The sequence below is a fragment of the Astatotilapia calliptera genome, chromosome 9, assembly GCF_964374335.1.
Source record: "Astatotilapia calliptera chromosome 9, fAstCal68.1, whole genome shotgun sequence".
NCBI lineage: Eukaryota > Metazoa > Chordata > Actinopteri > Cichliformes > Cichlidae > Astatotilapia > Astatotilapia calliptera.
Genome location: NC_137430.1, coordinates 4,006,721 through 4,026,959, shown reverse-complemented (window position 1 = coordinate 4,026,959; position 20,239 = coordinate 4,006,721). Strand labels below are relative to the sequence as shown.

Genomic DNA, 20,239 nt, shown 5'->3' with positions numbered 1-20,239 from the left:
TTCTTTCTAATTTCTGTATTGTAAAAGTGTCTTAATTGAAAGTACCTAAATAAATCTGATTTATCCAATCCGAATTGTTTCTGTAGATTCTCAAAAGATTTAAATGTTGTCCCATCTATTAATGTACACATTGCTGTAATTCCTTTATTGACCCATCTTAAAAATGTGCTATCCCATTGTCCACTTTGGAATTTTCGAGAGTATGCAGGCCAAATCAGCAATTTACAGAAAACATAGTATTTTAATGTATATTTATAATAATTTGGTTTTAAAAGTCACACTAAGCACGGTTTATTGATATCCATTTAATAATTTAAATACAATGAAATTACATCATTTTAAAGCCAGATTGACAAGAAAAGGATTCTTTTGTTGACCGGGAGTAGGTGCAGGTTTCCAGTATGGATCGAGCAGCATCGATCTTTTTCAGTTGGATTGCATGGGGTGTGTGGCCTTTTACATTTCCTTACCCTCAGGCCTGTTCTCTCATAATCTATCCGTGTAGTCGTTACATGGTGTTTGGGAAAACACACAACGTGACCTTCAAGATGAAATTGAAGATACAACTCGAACCCTATGTCTGACGATTAATTGACACATGATATTTTGTAAAAACAAAGCAAATAATAATTTGAGAAATTAATAAATATTTAAAAGTCCAGTGATTAACACTTGGAGATTCCTGGTTCAAAGCTTCTTGTCAGCTGGGAAGTTAAGAAAATCAAGGTATACTACAGATATCAAACAAGCAAGCTTTATTAGATAGATTAAATAGATATGATGGAAATAAAAACATAAAATATATAGATATATATATACCTACACTTAAAATTTAGACACCATAGAGATGTTGTTGTTTTTTGTCATCACAACAATCAGGGAGCCATCTGATCTCTCCCAAACTCTTTCTGCAGCAGGTCTGTGACCCCCAACAGCAGCCAAAACACAATCTTCATCTTTTAGGAGTCCTGCTATAGATGGCCTGACCCCTCCAGGGTAGACTCAGTGTGGGATCACATAAAGAAACATCAGATACTGCCTGGATAAATGTACCTGCCAAGTATCTCAGACAACATTATGTTGTTTTTGTCTTAATTGATAATAGTTGCATTACTCTTAAGAGTTTCCTCACTTCACTTCTGCCGTGGGGAACATTTTCAGAGTGCTTTATTTACAACCAGATGCACATCATCAGTTTGTGCAAAGCTGTTTTGAAAGTGCAGTTCCACAAAGTTTCCTTATTTTTCCTGAGTCAAACTTTTTTCCCTCTTCTTCTTCCTCCGCTCTTCTTTGTGCCTGCGTTTGTTCTTTATTCAAAAATGGCATGTGCAGCATGTTGCACCAGCTGGTGTATTCACTTCATTTCAAATTCTGATTGTTTGCTCTCTTTAAGCGTTGTGTAGCATCAGTCACACTTTGAAAATTTGAGCTTATATTTCTGAATTTCTCTGAATGTTGCAGGAGGCCATCAAATCAACCGCTGGAACAATGCGTGTCTCACAAAGTTTTATCATCCAACATGACAAAGTTTACAGAGATGCAAAGTCCAAAACAAAATTAACCCTTTCTAGAATAAGGTGCCCTGGAAGCTGGAAAGAATCATTTTAACTGCCTGTTGTGTTAGCAACAATACATTGTTCCACACAGGGATAGACTTTATAATGGCCAAGATCCTGTGAGTCTGCAGAAATAAGGCTAGGCTCAATGGACTGCATGGCAACGTTCATTCTAGCAGAGAAAAACATACACTTGATCTGTTCACAATGTCACATTTGGCCTGTGATCGGCACTAAAGGAAAGGTCAAGGTTTATATAAGAAGTACGTTGATGCCTCCTGCATCCGATCGTTAAGTCTGACGTCACTAGCCATGTCTGGGCCTAAACTCCGCTGCAGGTCCATATATCAAACGATCACTATGGCATTACTGAGAGTTGAAAAACTGTCTAAAGTCTTTCATCTTTAATAAAATGATCAGCGTTCTACTCTACCAGGTGTAACAATTGAGTTTAACATCCAGGCATCCATGAAAACGGAATTTATGACATTTAACGGAGTTAGAAGTTATCAGGGAGTTAGCTCGCTAGCTTCTATCTAAGTACAATATAGCATGTCCTGACTGCGGGGTTTTGGAAACAAATTAAAACGTACAGCTTTCTTATCACTTCCAGCATAAATGAAGACAGAAAACTAAACAGCAGTGACGTTTGTGGGGTTACTGAAGTTTGGCTAGCTGGTATATAATGTTGGCATGCTAGCGACACAGCTAGCAACACAGCTATGTTAGCATAACATATACAAGCTAACTTTTTTCCACTCGATAAAAGTTACCGTGAGTGTTCTCGGTGGTCAGGAACAAATGTAATCGCATGGCAGGATGCTGTAAAAGGACCAAACTTCAGCCAGGAGAACAACTGAGATAATCCATCCACAATACGAGGTTAGTCATTCATATACTGCTGCATGGGCTGTAGTTACATCCTAAGGTTTTAAAAACCGAGCTTAAATAAATGATTAGCGGTAATAAAAGCTGAGGGAGGTCAACAGTGATCACTGACTGTTTTAGGAGCTTTTTGAGATTAAATAGAAGAAAATACAAAACATTAAACATGTTAACAACACAAAAGCCATATTAAACGCAGACTACTTTAGGCCCGGAATGTCATCACTTAACGACCGGATAGAGAATGTGCTGCATGTGTTGTTTGGTAACAAAGCCAAAATCCTCATTCATGACACAATGTCTCCATAAGTAAAACTGCATTTCTGTGCCGCCACACAGAATATGAATATGATAAAATACAAATGCACACAGAAAGGAGCATGCTTTTTGAATGAAGGATTACACTATAATAAATGGTGCTGATTTCAGATATCACATCAACTTTTTTATTTTCACTAACTTTATGCACTTTATTATTTCACAGTTGTTGTTGTTTTCCATTTTTAAGTAACATACCCGTATATGTACCCCTAAATTCTACTTCTTTCAGTTACATCCTTTAGAGGTCGCTGTCTGCCTTCATCTCACCTTATCCCCATCCTCCACTCTCACACCAACCCTCTGTATGTCCTCCTTTGCTACCAACACAAAGCTCCATAATTAACATCTTCTGTCCAGCGATACTGGTCTCCACCCACTCCACCATGCCTGCACTGTCTTCTGCACCTTTCCTGTACATTGTCCTTTGCTTTGGATGGTTGACCGCGGGTACTTAAACTAGTGTCTGTCCCCATAAAATAATTTTCATAGTCTGGGAAAGCAAAAATATTTCATTCCATGAAGTGAAGAAGTTGCATCCAAAGCAGGATTGGGCAGACCAACAGTAACCAACCAAGCAGTCAAGAGCACAGAAATGTTGTGTGTCAAATAGTGGTTACATTTTATCTAAAGAACTTTTGGCAAAGGAAAAAGGCCAAACATTTGAGGGAGGCTAAACATACCATAATTTCTGAGTGAATATTGAGAGCAAAAGTCCTAGCTACTGATGATGATGGAAGAAGTGTATATATAGGACTAACAGGAGACAAAATAAAGCTGCAGTGGGTAAAATCCACAGTGAAACACAGTGGTGGAAATAATGAAATCTAGAATTGGATACCTGCAGCAAATTGTCTCCACCCTGACCAGGGAGAAGTAGCACTTCATTCTTCAAAAGCATTCGCCACCCTTTGGTTACGTATTTGTGAATTCACACTGCAGCCGGGTAATGAGTCCATTATCCTCAAAGCTCTGAAGAACTACACTCAGAAAGTAAGTGTAGTTCTTCAAAGCTTTGAGGATAATGGATTCATTAATGGAGTGAGTGTAATTATTGCACCTTGAGGAGTTCAATGTCTTGTCAGTTGGGCGGTACCAACTAAACTGCTGAATCCTTGACACCTTACAGAGATCTGTCTTTAATCACTGATGCAATTTTGTACCCTAATGTAATGTTAAAGAAATTGACCTTTAAACAGGTATAAAATTAGGTACAAGAGAAATGTATATTTTTATTAGTACCTTGGGTTAAATTTGCTGGCATGTCGATGGACGAAGCGATCCTGTGGTACTGTGTTAATGCACACATGGACACAGCAAATTGTTCGGATGTCTGCTTTTATAGAGGTGTTCACACTTGCTGCAGCACCTGGTGGTTACCAAGATTATTTTAGTTCACTTAAACTAAACTACATCTAGATAAGACAAGAAGAAAGCATCTCTTAATTAAAATAAAAACTTGATTATTTGAACTTGGAAAATGAAAACAGACTGAAAATACACTCAAAAGATCCTTAGCTTTAGTATCGGTTACAACTTTGCCTGATGAGGCTTTGATGGACGTGTTCATTGAGACCCTGGAAGTCTACATCTACGTCTTACGTCTGACATATGCCTTGCATAGAACACTGAATTTAAAAAAACTAAAACACTGAAACTAATATAAATAAAATTCAAGCCAGACATTTTCAAACAATAAAAACTTAATGGAAACAAAAAAAATACAATTAGGAAGTCAAAATGAAATAAATGACAATAAATGCAAAAATGAGAAAATACAAAACTATCATACTTACCTTCTTAATTCCTATGAGCACAGTAAGGACGTACTTAAAGGCCTTTTCCACTAGCGCTTAGTCAGTTCGACTCGGTTTTTAGCGAGTACCTGCTCGGCCAGGGTTCCAAGCGAGCTGAGTCAATCTGAAAATGTGATGTCAACAAGACTGCATGCATTGAGCTGACTGCTGCAGAAAACTCAAAGCTGTGGTCCATGTGTCTGACAAAAGCCAAATAGCAGCAAGTGTGGTACTCCCTCTACATGATGTGTTTGTGTCGCATACAAATCACGTCACAGGTAATTCAACCACATCGCTTTAATGACAAACACAATTGTAATCGAAAATGACTGAAACAGAGCAGATTGGAGTCGAGCCGAATAGTTACTAGTGGAAAAGAGGCTTTACTTTACCTTGCTGGCCCCTGAAAAGGCACATATAGTTCAATAATTAGCCCTAATGGATACATTCATGTAAAATATCCCTGTAGGGATAGAAGGTGGCTCTTCTTTTCTGTGCACCTATTTCTGAGAAAATAGGAACATGGTCATTCATGAGCTGATGACTTTCACACACCTTTTCACAAACACCCCAAAAAGGTTCAACAGGGTTTTTTATTAGCGTGTATACTTTACAACAAGATTAAAAACCTGATGCTTCTTCATTGTTGCAAAGCTGTAAGGACATCGGTGTATCAGTACTGAAATGCATGCGCTTCATGTGTTATGCTATATACCTGCACAAAGCAAGTGGGTCAAACTCCAGAATCCAGACGTATAAACGAGACACATCAATCAAACACAGAAATATTGCAGCAAGAAGAATCATGTACTGTAATTACAGTACAAGTGATACCACATCAAAGGACTGTTAATACTCTCTTTCCTTCTTTCATACTCTGCCTCACACTCAAACACACAGTCAGCAGTCAGAAGAACTGCAAACCCTAAAGCCATGTTATAAGTCAAGCCAGGGCGCAGGGTGCATGTAGCTCTAATCCTCCAATTAATTCTCATTCCCCACAAGTGGAGGACCCCTGAGAGCTTCTTGACACTTCTATTAAAAAGTAAAAATGAAACACAGCATGAAGGTGAAGCAAGAGGGATCCCTTTCTTTAGCCCATCTCCATGGAGAGCAAAGTTTTACAACACTTTTGGCAAATTTTCTTTCTTTCTTTTCTCAAGTGGGGAAACTATTTTTGTTGAGAGCACAATACATTTTGTAAAGCACTGGTTGAATATCAAAAAGAAACTACAATACAACTTTTGCATGGCCTTGTCTTTGACTAATGCAACAATTACTAAAAGAAAAACATGATGTGGTGCCAAGTTTAGAGAAATTGTGTCTCAAGATGTGCAGATCCATCTACATATCAACAATATCAATTCCAACACTGGTACTGGTATTGGATTGATACTTCATCAATACCTTTGTTGTTTTCCTCCAAGTTGAGTATCTAGCCCAAATATCTGGGGCTCTCCACCATTTGATTTTAGAACTGAAGAAGCTTGTTTCCTCTGTCATCGCAGACAGAGGAAACAGGAAACGTTAATAAGTTTAAGTTATTCCTCCAAGCTGTAATGGCGGATAAGGGTCTATGTGTCAGCTGGAAAAGTTGGGGAACCCTTGGTTAACCCACACTCCTGAAGTTTGGCAGAAGGTAATCAACATTTGTGGGATACACAGGAATTTTTCAGGTGGTTTGCTTTTGACTCAGATTTTATTCCAAACAGACATGACTCTAACTTTAAATCATGGTATCATATGACCTTACAACATTCCTCTCTCTTACTCATAGAAACATTGTGCTCAGATTTGAGACCTTGCAAGACAAACACAACCTGACACAATAGGACTTTCAGAGATACCTAGAGCTGAGGTCATATATTGATCATGAGTGGAAATTGTCCGACTTTACACATTTCACATCCTGAAAAATCCTACAACCATGACCCCTGCTAAATCCATTTCCAAACTATACCAAGCTCTTTCTAGTGCCAGCAGGATAACACTTTATACATTAAATGGGAAAGGGAATCGGGGATTGATATTTCTGTGGGGGAGTGGGAAAATATTTGGTCTTGCCAGTGGTCCATATCCAGCTCCATGAACTGAAGAGAACATGGCTACAAGAATATTATTAGATACTTCAAGTCACCATATCAGGAGAGGAGAGGTGGGTCGAGTTTCCAAAAATTGTACTCAAGTAAGAGTAGCATTACTTTAAAATATTATTACTCAAGTAAAAGTGAAAAGTAGTCGTCAAAAAAGTTACTCAAGTAAGAGTGGGGTAACGAAAAGCAGTTAACACCTCACGACCAGCTCCCAATCATCAATCGTTTGGTCGCAAGATAATCAAACCTGTTTGATATCCTGTCGCCCCTCAACGCAGCCTCTCACACTGCGCACGCACAAACACAGAAATGAAAGAGAAAAGGTGGAGCAGCACGGCAGTGCAGCGTGTGATCTGGACACAAGAGATGGAGGCACAACTTGTAGGATGAGGCAAGCTCATCCGAGTACGTAAGCGTAGAGCTGCCACCCAGGCAAGAGAAAAATAGAGCTATATCACGTTATAACGTGAAAAGTATATTGTTCTAACAATATACTTTTAATGTTTGTACAATATACTATCATGTTAGTACAATATACCTTTCACGTTTGAACAATAGAATATTTATATTGTACGAACGTGATAATTATGTATATTGTAATTAATTAAGTTGGTGCAAATACTCTTGGTGCCAAGTAAGAAAACAATTACAAGAAGATGGTTAAGCCCAGTTCAGCCTACCCTGGATGACTGGTTTGGGATCATTGTAGAGATATTTAGGATGGAAAAACTGACATATCTGTTAAGAAATCAAAAGGCCAAATTCTACCAAATTTGGAACAAATGGATCCTATTCATTGCCCCCACAAGAGCTGACTTTACTTGATCTCATTGGTACTTGTACTTTTGTAACCTACTATCTATCTAATCTAATCTAATTTCTGACCATTGTTAATTCATTTATTTTATTTACTTTTTTTTCCTCCATGATAGTTGCTATCCTGGACTTAACTCCAAAAACCTGGAAGGACTCTGTTTTCATGTCATTCATATATTGCTATGTTGATGGATTTTTCCTGTCCATTCCAAATAAAGATATAATTTTTAAAAAAAAGCTAAGTTATTTCTAAGCTCGTTAGACGATACCATGACCTGGATGACTGAGAACTAAAGTCTCCTTTATTTATAGCCTACAGAACATTTAAACAACAAGATCTAGGCCAAAATGCTTTAGAGACAAGCAATTTACATCCCAGCTCTCCAAAACAAGTTTTCAAATATACATGAAAATCTAAACGGTATAGTTTGATGCTTTAACCAATTATTTTGGAAAAATCACAGTGGTCATTAAAATGAGTTCAGAATTTGCAAATTGATAATGATTCATCTCATAAGTCACGGCGCAGCGCTCTCCCCTACAAGCTGCCTTTATAGGTTACAAGTATCGGGATCGGTATCGGCAAAGCTACAGATGTCACTTCACATACATGGCATTAGGCACAAGTTATCCTAGTGTACAATCACCTGTGATGTGATGTTTGGGGGTAGTTTTCTAAACAAGAAAAAAAAACCCTCATGAAAAAAACCTCTCGACATAGAGGAAAAAACAACTATGACTTTATGTGTGATGTTATGCACTGCGCAGTAGGCTTATTTCTCTGAACCACAAGATGGAGCAACAAGTCAGTGCAGTGCTGATCTCCCGAGTCCAGCGTGAGATATATTAATAAAGCATGTGTTGTTACTACCATCCAACTGATTTTGATTGCTAAAATACCACAGACTATACAGTTTTACAAAACAAAAAAATACAAACAAACACACAACCCCTCCCCCACCCCAAAATAGTTATTAGTTATATATTTGTTGTTTATTATTACTCTGTGTCTCTTTGCCACAGCACGTCCTTTGTCCTGTTTTCCTCTACAGCTACAGACCAAGCTCCATTCAAATAAGGCTCAACTCAACATGTGGACAAATCCCGAGACATTTCAGCACACTTGTTGGTGTTTTAGTGTCAATGTGCAGAATTATCACTGTAGGCTGAAAATAATTGTTGTCTTTGCCTTTAAATTAGCTAAAATAATCTAGGAAATGCTTTTGTAACAGCAGTTAATTAAGTTAAACAATGCAGTCAGATAATAAATAGCTTTAAGCAGGCAGAACTGTATACAACACGCCCAAACAAACACCCAATAAAGTAAAGGAATTAGAAATGTTAAAAAAAATAATAACACAAAACAAATTTAACAACAAAAACAGCACAGTAAACATCGAGTTACATTTATGTGACATAGTACAACAGTACAGAGTAGCTGATAATGATCAGTGTTAAGTGACAGTGCGCAGTTCAAAATGATCAGTTAATGCGAGAGAACAGATGATTCTCTCGTTTTAGAGCGTTATTACATCATAAAATACACAACATACTCATTTTCACTCCTGTAGCTGGGGAGGCGTTCACAGGGATGCCAGATCAGTTCATACGAGCAGATTAATGAAGCAGAGAGCCGTGGTTAGGGAAGTGCCTGAAGTAGTCTGAAGAAACTGAATGTTTGTGTCACTACATGTCAACTGTTCTTTTAGTTTGTATTTACATCATATATACAACAAATGTGGCATTTGTGTTGTTGTTGGTTTACCTGATAATTTCATCATTTCTAATCATTTTCAAATAATTTTTCCTTAACTATGTTTTTGTGATGTCTGGGTTACTGCGGTGTGCATTGATGGTGTTTTCAGTGTTGTTCAGTGATCATTGCAAACCATTGTTCACTAATTGCACCCATTTGAACATTCACCTGATCATTCAGTGCTTGCAGCTAAAGATGGTATGAATGAGAACTTTCAGCCATGTGCACAGTGTATAAAGGTGTGTTGAACTGAACTGGAACCTATAAATTACATTTAGTCATAATTTAATAAAATGCTTTAATCTTTGCACTTTATCTTTCTCACATCAATGACTAATTTACGACCACAGTTCTACAAACATGTCTTTGGAATCAAGAGAAACTTTTCATGGTTTAGAGAATGCAGTTACAAGTGCTGCTGAGGACAGTATACGCAGACCTACAAAAACGATTCTTGGCACAAAAATCACATTTTTAGGTCACAAATAACAAGCTGAGGCATCTGGCCCATCTGGACAAATATGTGAAAGTGGTTATTAATAACACTCACTTGAAATTTAAGGAGGTCCGGTTAGAGAGAATTCTGGTATACTATGAAGTTCCACATGCATTATAATCCACTGCAATATATTTTTAAATAGGCAACAGTATCAGTGTCCTTTTTCTTTTCCTCATTTTAAGGAAAATAAGGTTTGCATTTTTAAATAAAACGTTTTGATTTTCCCTTTTTCTTCTCCTTGTAGCTTCTCCTTTCTCTCACTCAACCCAAGACCAATAACAGGAATCAGCATCAGCATACAGTAGATCAGTTAGACTGAAGTGATTCCTGTTATTTCATTAAGCTGTTGGTTTGTCGCTGCTAAATTGCTTAAATAAACTATCCTGCATTCAAAAATCTAAAAAAAGTTTATTAGACACGTTCCCTTTTTAACTCTTTGTGGAAGACTAAAGATAAAAATGAATATTGCATCACTTGCATGCTTCTTACATGTTGCTTTTAGGCTTTAAAATTAACAGCTCCTTGGGGCCTATTCTTTTCCTGCCGTCGGAAGTATAACGCAGTCAATTTTACCAAATGCACAGATCTTAGAGAGAGTTGCTATAGACGGGTGTGGCTGATGGTGGGAATTAACCTCATTTATGTTTTGTAGGATAATATAGACTGTTCAAAGTAGTTTTCCTGTAGTGGAAAATTACTGGGCACAGGGAGAGGGCGTAGATTCTGGTGTGTGTGTAAGCAGGGAGGAGTTTTTTTCTCTTCAAAGGAGAAGATCCCCGATTGGAGTGAAGATGTACGATGAGCCAGGAACCAGGCCAGCTGCCAAACAGGGAGAGCTAAGTTTAAGCCGTGGCTTCTCACCAACTTTTAACCAATCAGGTTAGTTTGACATTATCAAAAGTTTGTCCACTAGGGAGTGGCACCCTTTCTTTGTCTAGACTACTAGACAGAGTGAGGTCCAAAGCACTAGGTTGTAACTTGAGTCTTCAACCGTTTAATACGTTTTTGTTTTTAATACTTCTAATTTGAGTTTGTCCATCTTCACTGATAAGGTTACTCAGGGAAGTGTTTCGTTAGCGAGGATAGTGGGATCGACACTTGGAGCTGGGCGTGTCTCCTCATCCACAGCTCAATCCAGTTTCTGGATTACCTGATAGGGGACACACCTTAGTCCTAGAAACGTGGAGCCTTTAGAAGAAGAGCCACTCAGACATCCTGTACAGGAGTAACTGGCTGACCCTCATCATTTTAAGTTAATGTACATGATCAGCCTGTGTGTTTCCTGTGTACGTACACTGTCTACTGTAACACAAAGGGAAAGGTTCAAGTAGGCAAACATAAAAACAGTCCATCAAAATCTAGTGATAGGTTCGGGTCTGTCAACAACAAATTCAGACTGCGGTTGGTGACTCCATTGGTGACACAAGCAGTAACAAAGATATCAGACACATTTTGGTCCTAATTTCTGTATAAAGTGAAATTTAAAAAGTATGAATCTGTGTTTTATCAAAAATGATCAGTTAATAAAAAGAGCAGAAAGGATAAAATTTCATTTTTTTAAAAAAACATCAGTAGTTTAATTTCAGTAGTCATTTGTATAATTGGCCCATTTGTTCACTTGTTTACTTTTTAATGATCTTCTCTCATTGGTGCTCTGAGAGTGCTCTCCTTTTTTCATAGTGTGTGTGAACACTGGAGAGTTACACTGCAGCTCCTGTCGCTTGTACACCTTTCCTGGAAGATATAGTGTGTGTGTGTGTGTGTGTGTGTGTGTGTGTGTGTGTGAGTGCGTCTATGTGGTATGGATTGACATTTGACCTGCGCTGTACCTGGGCTCCGGGGACATTTCGACTTTTTGCTGTGTATTCATGTGTCCCCCTAAAACATGACTTGTAAATGCATTTTTAAGTGTCTAAATAATAATTTTTTCTACTTCTTATGAGGTCATTATTTATCTTTTGACCTGTATTTGCTTAAACTGTAGTGTAAATTCATTTATTAAACTATAATTAAAAGATTTTCTGATTTTCTTAAAAGTCCACCTATACCCCTCACCTGATTTTTGTGTATTCCAGTGTATTGCACAGCGACGTTTCGAGTTAGAGTGGATGTGTGTAGGTACTGCAATTTAATACACATTTTCAATACACACGGCCGGAAGTCATTGTGATTGGTAGGTTATATATATAGGCGGTACCTACAGGAAACGGCGCCACAACTTTCGCGCGCGTGCCCTTTAACAAGTGTATGTCGACGGCAATACGAAGACGGATTAAAAACACAAAGGTAAGCCTTTTTTAATGTAAAATGCACCATGACTTTAATACTATATGAAATTATAGGTGCACAGGCCTATATTAAACTGGTTTAATTTATGCTTTATGGACTGTTAGTGAGTCTTTGAAGAAGTAAAACGGCCCCAGCGTTTGTCATTGAGTAAATAAAATAGGGCTGACGACTAACCGCGTCAACGCGATAAAGCGGGCTAACCCGTGTTAGGATTTACTCGGTGTTAAAGCATTATTGTGGCTTAAACGTGTTAATGCCGACATCGCGACTAACGCGATTAACAATTAAACCAGCGCAGTCTGAGTCAAAATCCCTGATGTCGCTGTTAGCTAATTTCGGGCAGTTTGTCCAATGTCTGTCATTCTGCTGACAGCCCTAAAATAAAAGCAAGGGTATAAGTGTATTTAGTCGTGTATTTATTTATTTGCCTGAAGAAAAAACTTCTTACAGTTTTGATGCCTAAGCTTTCTCAGTACTTGTATCACTCTCTGCAGTCGCCATTACAGAAATGTCACATGTCGCCATTTTGAGTACTAGGCCTTTAACATTTTAAAAGAAGGCATAAATTAGCACTATGAATAAGTCAGCTGTGTTTATGCTGTAAACTACACTACTGCTAGTTCTGCTACTACTGATGATGATGACAATGATGACGATAATCGTAATACTTTATATGCTTTGGTAATACAGCCAATCGTACAGGAGAACATGCGAAGGAGACGCATTCCTCCACGGGAGGATGCAGTCTGTCATGTTTCTGCTGGAAGGGACAAACTGGGACTTGATATCCACTACATAAATGCCTTCAAAGGTAAGTTGGTCTTTAGTTTGGATTAGATTTGGAGTTTGTCACTTTGTCTTTTGTCACTCACTTGGTATGCCTCTGCAATTCAGGTCGGGGCATTTTCACGACTGTTCCATTCCAAAAAGGAGACTTTCTTTTGGAATACAGAGGTAAACTCATAACAAAAGAAGAATGTGAGCGGAGACACAGAGTTTATCATGACAGCCTGAAGGTGTTCATGTTTGAATTCAAGTTTGATGGAAAACTCTGGTGGTGCGTATTATATCAGTGTAGTTTGATTAAGATTAAATGACACATTGCTTTTGATTTATGAAAAAAAAAGCTTCCTAACTAACTAGTTAAGCTAATACTTTTTTGCCTAACCCCACAGTGTGGATGCATCTCAAGAAGATGGGTCATTAGGCAGACTTGTCAACGACAACCACATCAGTCCAAGTGCTAAGATGAAAATATTAAATATCAATGGAAAGCCCCATCTATGCTTATTTGCAAGCAGAGACATAAGTCCAGGCGAAGAAATAGACTATAATTATGGTGACTCGGATTGGCTCTGGAGATGCAAGGTATTTCTACAATTGTACTTTTTGGAACTGATAAATTGCATACCCTAAGCCATTTTTACATTTGTACCTACTCAAATTGGCTTAACGTGACTTAGGGCATCTAGTTTTTCACTGAAATTGAGTATCACCTACTGTGCCTGGGGTAACTATAGCAATGCAGCCGAGCATCCAGTGATATAAATGCCACACACTGCAAAAAACGATTTTCAAGAAAGTAAAAAAACCTTGTTTATGGACATTTTTTCTTATTTTTTGCCTAAAAAGAAAATATATTCTTAACAAGCAAGTTTTGGACAAGAAAATAAAGCTTATTCTAGGAAAATATGTCTAACTTTTCCTTAAAAGGATATTTCAGCTCATCTTGAGCTTTATTTACCAGTTACAAGGCATGACAATGGTTTGGTTGAATTTCCAGAATAAAAATAAGATTATTTTTCTCATTTCAAGAGTAAGGGCATTTAAACAGCTGCTCAGTTTAAGAAATGTATTTATTGACACTAAAGTTTAATATAATTGCTGTCAAGTTTGACACAATATGCAGTATATGAACAAAGGCAGGAACTAAAAGCACATGGTAAACATGAAATACAGGCCCATTTGAAAAACAGAAACAGCACAACTCATTCACTTTAGGCCATGTCAAACAGAATAATAGATCAGCATCAGTATATCTATACTATGGCAATGCTAAAATCGCATTCAACTGTCAGAATTGATAGGAAAACAACAACTTCATTTTAAAAATTGTCACAAAACTGTCCAAAACAATAACCTGAAAATACAGTTCATGCATGTAAAGCAGTGTACCTTTTATAAAACATATGTTGAGCTCACGTGTAGTCCAATTACATCACCCAGGTAATATTTCATGACCGCACATGTCATATCTTTGTGTGTGAAACTGTAATATGGAACGGAATCTCATATCATATCATTGTTGGCTGGCTTTCCACCACTGAATCAGTCCTGTATGCCCACATGTTACTCAGATTTCTGTTCACTGCTGATGAGGGTTCCCTCCTAGAACTGCAATTGAGATTGGTTGATTAATTGACTAGTTGCGGATAAGGAAATTAAATACAAGGTACACTGATAATTTCTAAAAAAATTTAATGTCAGAAATATACTGCATTTTATAATTTACTCTAAAATATGCATGTTTTCAAGCTGAGTTTAATAAATGGATATTCATTTAATGCTCATTGCTATTTGGCAGCTTAACTGTAGTTTAAAAGCCTTGAAAAATCCTCAAAAACCTAAAATGGGAAAGCTAAACTAAAGAACACAGGAAACATGGAAAATGTTGCAAAAACCTTACAACCTTGAACAAGGAACATAAGACATGAAAACATCAGGGAGGGAACACAGATGATAACACAGGAGAGAATACAGACGATCCGACAAAGAACACACTAAATATACACACACAAAAGGAAACGAGGAATTGGCAGACAGGCACGAAACACAGCTGACACTAATCAGATGAGAAGAGACCAGGAGGAAGCAAAACAGAATACACCGATGCAGGGCAGGGACTATCAAAGTAAAACAGGAATAAACACGAATATCGAACCAGGGACAATACACTGAAGACAAGGGAGGTACAGAGCAGAGGTGTGGACTCGAGTCACATGACTTGGACTCGAGTCAGACTCGAGTCATTAATTTTATGACTTTAGACTTGACTTGAAAAAATGTTCTAAGACTTGTGACTTGACTTGGACTTTTACACCAATGACTTGGGACTTGAATTGGACTTGAACCGGTTTACTTGAAAAGACTTGATATTTTACCCCAAATATAAAATTTAACATGCATATTATATAGAGATTGAAAATGTGACGTCATTCACGGGTAGAACCGCAAAGGATTCTGGGAACTCATGGCAAGCGGTACTAGGCTTTCAATTAAAATCAGTTATACAGCGATAAAAAGAAACACAAAAATGTCAAGAAGCTGTTGTATTATTAACTGCAATAGCCGGTCGCATGACAGCCACGGGAAGCCGACGAGTAAAGAGATCGGTTGTTATCGGATTAGTCGTTGAAGAGAAATTGTTTGAGCCATGTTTCCGAAGTAACAAAGACGCGACGGATGGTCTGGATTGCAGCCATTCAAAGATCAAATATAACGTCCCAGAACACTCCAGCTCACAGGTTAGTCTGCTCCAAGCATTTACACGAAGGTCAGTGTCTTTTAGTACTTAATACGTCATTTTCATAACATAATTGGTGATATAGGTTACAAGCAAGTCTGGCGCTGAACAGAAATGGTCGCGCTATGCTCCTTTTTTTATTGTGCATAAATAGTGAATTGTCCTGACACAATATTGCGTTTCGCTTCTGTTATTATGGTACATTGACAAAAACATATACTTTTATTCACAGGATAAAACAGGTTTTTTGTATCACTAATTGCCCAGTACGATTACAGCATACAGTATTATTGTCACTGCTACATTTCTGTGATGCTACCAGAAATTATTTCCACTACTAATTAATTACCGTTGAGCTCAAAGGTCCTATTAATAAACGGTTAACGAATGTGTATTTATGACGACGATTTGTGAGACTGGTAAACTTATGATACGTACGATGGTCTTTCGTTCTACACGGTGCATTTCAAGGTCCTGCACCCATCCGTCGGTAAACTGTACCTGGGCTTGTTGCAGTGACCTGAAGTTACTAAACTTCATGAGTGTATGCACTCACTCCAAGAACCGTATGATTATAAATATGCATATAAATATGCTAAGATGAGATAGCTGACTTCATCTAACTAGCAAATGTTTTCCAGGCTACGTTGGTGATGCAGTTTTTTTTAATATGTATGATATTTTTGTCATGCGATTTTAAAGCCGGTCCTACAACCGCATCCAAGAATAACATGCAGCTTATCTCAGAACTGTCGGTGAAAATTATTCTTGGAGCTAGGTTTAATTGAGCTGCATTTTAAAGAGGTGCAATTTCACAATTTGTGTATATTTTCTAAGTTCACTATTTTGTCATGTGTTGAGAAAAACACAGATTTTAAAATTACATGGTCTAATATTTACATTTAGCATAACTGCAACATTATTTTTTCGTTTTTTTTTTTAAAGACTCGAAAGGACTTGAAATTCAAAGTTTCAGACTTGTGACTTGACTCGGACTTTTACACCAGTGACTTGAGACTCGACTCTGACTTGCCTGACATTACTTGAGACTTGACTTGAGACTTGAGGATAAAGACTTGAGACTTACTTGAGACTTGCAAAACAATGACTTGGTCCCACCTCTGGTACAGAGAACACCTAAACACTGGAAATAATTAACAAATAACTAGGAAACTAACTGACACAATGAATATTAATAAACACAAACAACCAAGGAGACTGCGGACCATGACAATCGGTTTATTTAAAACAAAAGTTTAAAAAAATACAAAATGTTGTTTTCTCTAGTAGAAGAAATTAAACACTATCAGAATATTCTTTATAAATAGATAGCATTGTTGTGGATTATAAGGAATAAGCATTAACATATCTACTGTTAAGCTGTAAAAACAAGTAGACATCTAACATGAATATTTTATATGATTATTTTCAAAGATATTAAAGTATATAGTCAGTCTCACCTTACAGATTTTTGTGTCCTAATCGATCCGCTGCATCGTCCATTGGCAAGGTGGTCGGAGTGTGTTCGAAGAATGTGATACCAAAATTAGCTGTAAACACGATATTCTTTGACACATCCATCTATGCCACAATCTTCACGGAAATCTGGACTATGGCTATGTACAGAATTAATATGACTCAGTAGGGATTTGAGGGTCAGACCCACAAAAACGATGTAGATAACACAGCGCCAAATCATTTTGTTTTACTGGTCTGTGAACTACTTTTCCCATAAAGTCAAGATAACCAGGATTATTCCATTATGGGGTAGGAATGGCTATCCTAATTCAGTGCCTTATAACAGCTGTAGTAAGTAACAGCACCCACACGTCAGTATTTACAGAACATAATCTAACTAAATAGTCAAATATTTAAATATATATCATTTTATAGGTATAAAAGAGCGAACTAAACCATTTCCGTACACAACCCCATACTCCTGAGTTGGTACAGCCCACCTTCCCGCCTCTAGCTCCGTGCCTAAGTGGTTGGATTGCAGGATTTTGGGGTCTGGGTGTAGATGCGATACAGTTGGTACAGTGTGAAGAAATTAAGGCACGCTATGGAAAAACTGGACGAAATAACAATTGCCAACCTGAAAGGTATGTGACTGTTTTGTTTTTTCTATGTTTTGTGTTCTGGTATGTTGCATGTTAAGTTGCTAGCATGGCAGGCTATACCCGGTTGTTAGCTTAGCTTAGCTGTGCGGTTAGCTTAGTTGCATTAGCATTTTTAAATATGCTAGTGCAGAAAGTTATGAAAGAATTCATGTCCAGTTATTAGTTTCAGTGTCTGTGAATTTATTCAACAAGTGTGCAAAGTGCCATAAGTTAATGCCAGTTTTACAGAAATTGTGGGAGTTTCAAATTTCTATTAGTGAAGTTATTTCATTATATACTTTAGCCCAGGAAGCAAAAAAAAACAAAACATTTATATGTATACATGCATTTAATTGATGTATCACAAATATATTACTTTTACCAGTCAATAGGAGGAAGGTAATTTAGAACCTGTGGAGCAGTGAGGAGGGAGAATAATGGAATAGAGTCATGGTTTTAAATGGTAAATATTAAATTATGTTTCCTATGTATCCTGTCTGTTACCCAAGCAAAGCTGTCAGCTGGCTTGCACATGAGGATAATGCAATGTAGTGATAATTGGAAACTCCTATTGCAGAAGCAAATGTTGGAGAAGACCTGCTCTCATCACTTTCACGAGATGACATCAAAGATCTGTTTTCTGGTCCTGAACATTGCCTCAGGCGTCGGGCTCTATGGCTTGCAGTGCACAAATGTGAAGAAGTAAGTTCTGTCCTATCGCTGTGTGACAAAACTGAGAACACACCAGCTTGTTTTATGCAGTTTCAAATAATTCCACCAATACTCACTTAACAGATAGACAGTAGAATCTTCTTTAGTTTTGATTTAAATCAAGTGGCCTACACATTTATTAAATATACATATTTTTTATTGTTCAACACTTTACTGATATTTTGTTGTACTATCTTTCATATTTAGAGACCTAAAGTTCTTGTGCAATTTTATGTGAAATTAGCCCTATGTACACTGTATTTTAGAACAAGACTGCTGCTGAAAAAACGCTAACAACTACTGGAGATGGTGACTTCTTCAGAGAGGAACCCAGCACTTACCTCCATCCAAAGTTTTTGGATGGAGGTAATGCTACAGTATCTTGATTTGTCTACATTTATGCTTTGCAGATTACATTATTTGCAATGTTTAATGGTGTTGCCCTGTCTTATTTTTCTTTTTTCAAACCAGTGGAACATGCAGCAGCTGTGTTCAGAGCCCTTCCCATGCTTTTCCCTTCCAGCACAGTACCACCTAAGAAGCTGGGCATCTGTAGTGAGGCTTTTTTCCATGTCCTAAAGGTAAGGCTGCAATATTCTATGTGTATATATTGTTGAATTTTGCAGTTACTCATGTTTTCATTTTATATATTTTACTGTGGAGTCAGTCAAATATTCTTAAAGTTCAGATCCCCATAACATGTTGATGTTAATAAAACCTACAAAAAAAGTTGATCTATTTTAAACTGTAATGCAACTCAAAAATTGTGTTTCTTACAGTCTTGTTCTAATACTCTTTTTTTCTGTCATGTAGACTTCAGAAGACCCTGAAGGCTACCTGCGTCAGCGACCCCTGGCTTGTCCAGTTCTGCTTGTCTCTGAAGGCAACTGCATGATAGCTGTTGGAACCACACCGGTGAGCACTTTTGACCGGAAGGATCTTAATGAGGGACTGCTCTATCTGATGGCATATTACTATGCCCTCCACCTCACATATCCATAGTGCATTTCCACGCTGCTGTCTGTCTTGCAAACTGAAATACTCAAAGACTCCATCCATGACCGAGATTCAACCCCCTCTTACAAGAAGGCGCTTGGTGAGTGGAAGTCATTCATTGAGTGAGTCTCCCAGATGACAGACTCCATCTGCCTTGTTTATCAGACTCAGTGTTAGTCAGTGAGGTTGTTTTTTTTTCTATAGAAAAGTTGTTCAAATGTAAAACACATGTTTGTTTGTGTGGTCGTTAAACTTGTTCTTCTAAAATGTTATGTAATATAGGATTTGAAATAGTGATTGTTTTAAGCTTCAGCAAAATTTATTTTTGATACCAGCCAAGAGTGTGTTATACTGTTATTATTCATTTTAAGAGTATCTGGAATATGCACTTCTTATATTGGCCATGTTACACAGTACCCTGCTGAAATGTATAATTTTAGGCATGATTCTCCTGGAACAGACCTCAGTGAGTTACTGACCCATTGCTGTGTCAATAAAAGCGCAAAATCTAAGAGTGCTTTTGCTGTCTTAATTTAAGATGAATTCCCTTATTTTTAGTAGCTTTTTGAAGAGATGGTGTCTTATTCTCAGGAATTTTTGCTGATTATTGTTCTCAGAGTCGAAACATAATTCTTATAGTTAGCTCAATCAAGAAAGAAACAATTCAGTTTTAAGAAAATTTGTCCTATAGTAAGGTGTTTTTTTTAATGTGAAAAATCTAAATTAAGGTGTAGAATCTTAAAGTAAGCAAATAATTCTTGAAAACAGCTTGTTCAAGAAAGCATAATACTCATTTTAGGTGCAGATTTTCTAAATATCAAAGTGTCTTTTACTTATAATAAGTCACATTTTCTTCAAATAAGCATACATTTTAGACAATTTTGTCTAGTTAAAAGGCATAT

The 20,239-nt window shown here is 37.3% G+C and overlaps 2 long non-coding RNA genes across 7 annotated transcripts; both read left to right on the top strand.

Annotated features, from left to right (window-relative positions):
* Window positions 1–11,471: 11,471 nt before the first annotated feature.
* On the top strand, window positions 11,472–13,555 carry LOC145430881 (uncharacterized). Of its 2 annotated transcripts, XR_013911202.1 has the most exons (4): window positions 11,472–12,005; window positions 12,699–12,819; window positions 12,903–13,065; window positions 13,184–13,555. It is a non-coding gene; the product is annotated as an uncharacterized LOC145430881 (long non-coding RNA). The 2 variants fall into 2 exon arrangements; XR_013911201.1 differs by lacking the exon at window positions 11,472–12,005 and having other exon boundaries at window positions 12,436–12,819.
* A 3,605-nt stretch (window positions 13,556–17,160) lies between these two features.
* LOC145430880 (uncharacterized) lies at window positions 17,161–19,849 on the top strand. 5 transcript variants are annotated; one of them, XR_013911199.1, is made up of 4 exons: window positions 17,161–17,633; window positions 18,016–18,093; window positions 18,208–18,922; window positions 19,155–19,849. It is a non-coding gene; the product is annotated as an uncharacterized LOC145430880 (long non-coding RNA). The 5 variants fall into 5 exon arrangements; XR_013911200.1 differs by lacking the exon at window positions 18,016–18,093; XR_013911197.1 differs by having other exon boundaries at window positions 18,016–18,922.
* Window positions 19,850–20,239: the final 390 nt, after the last annotated feature.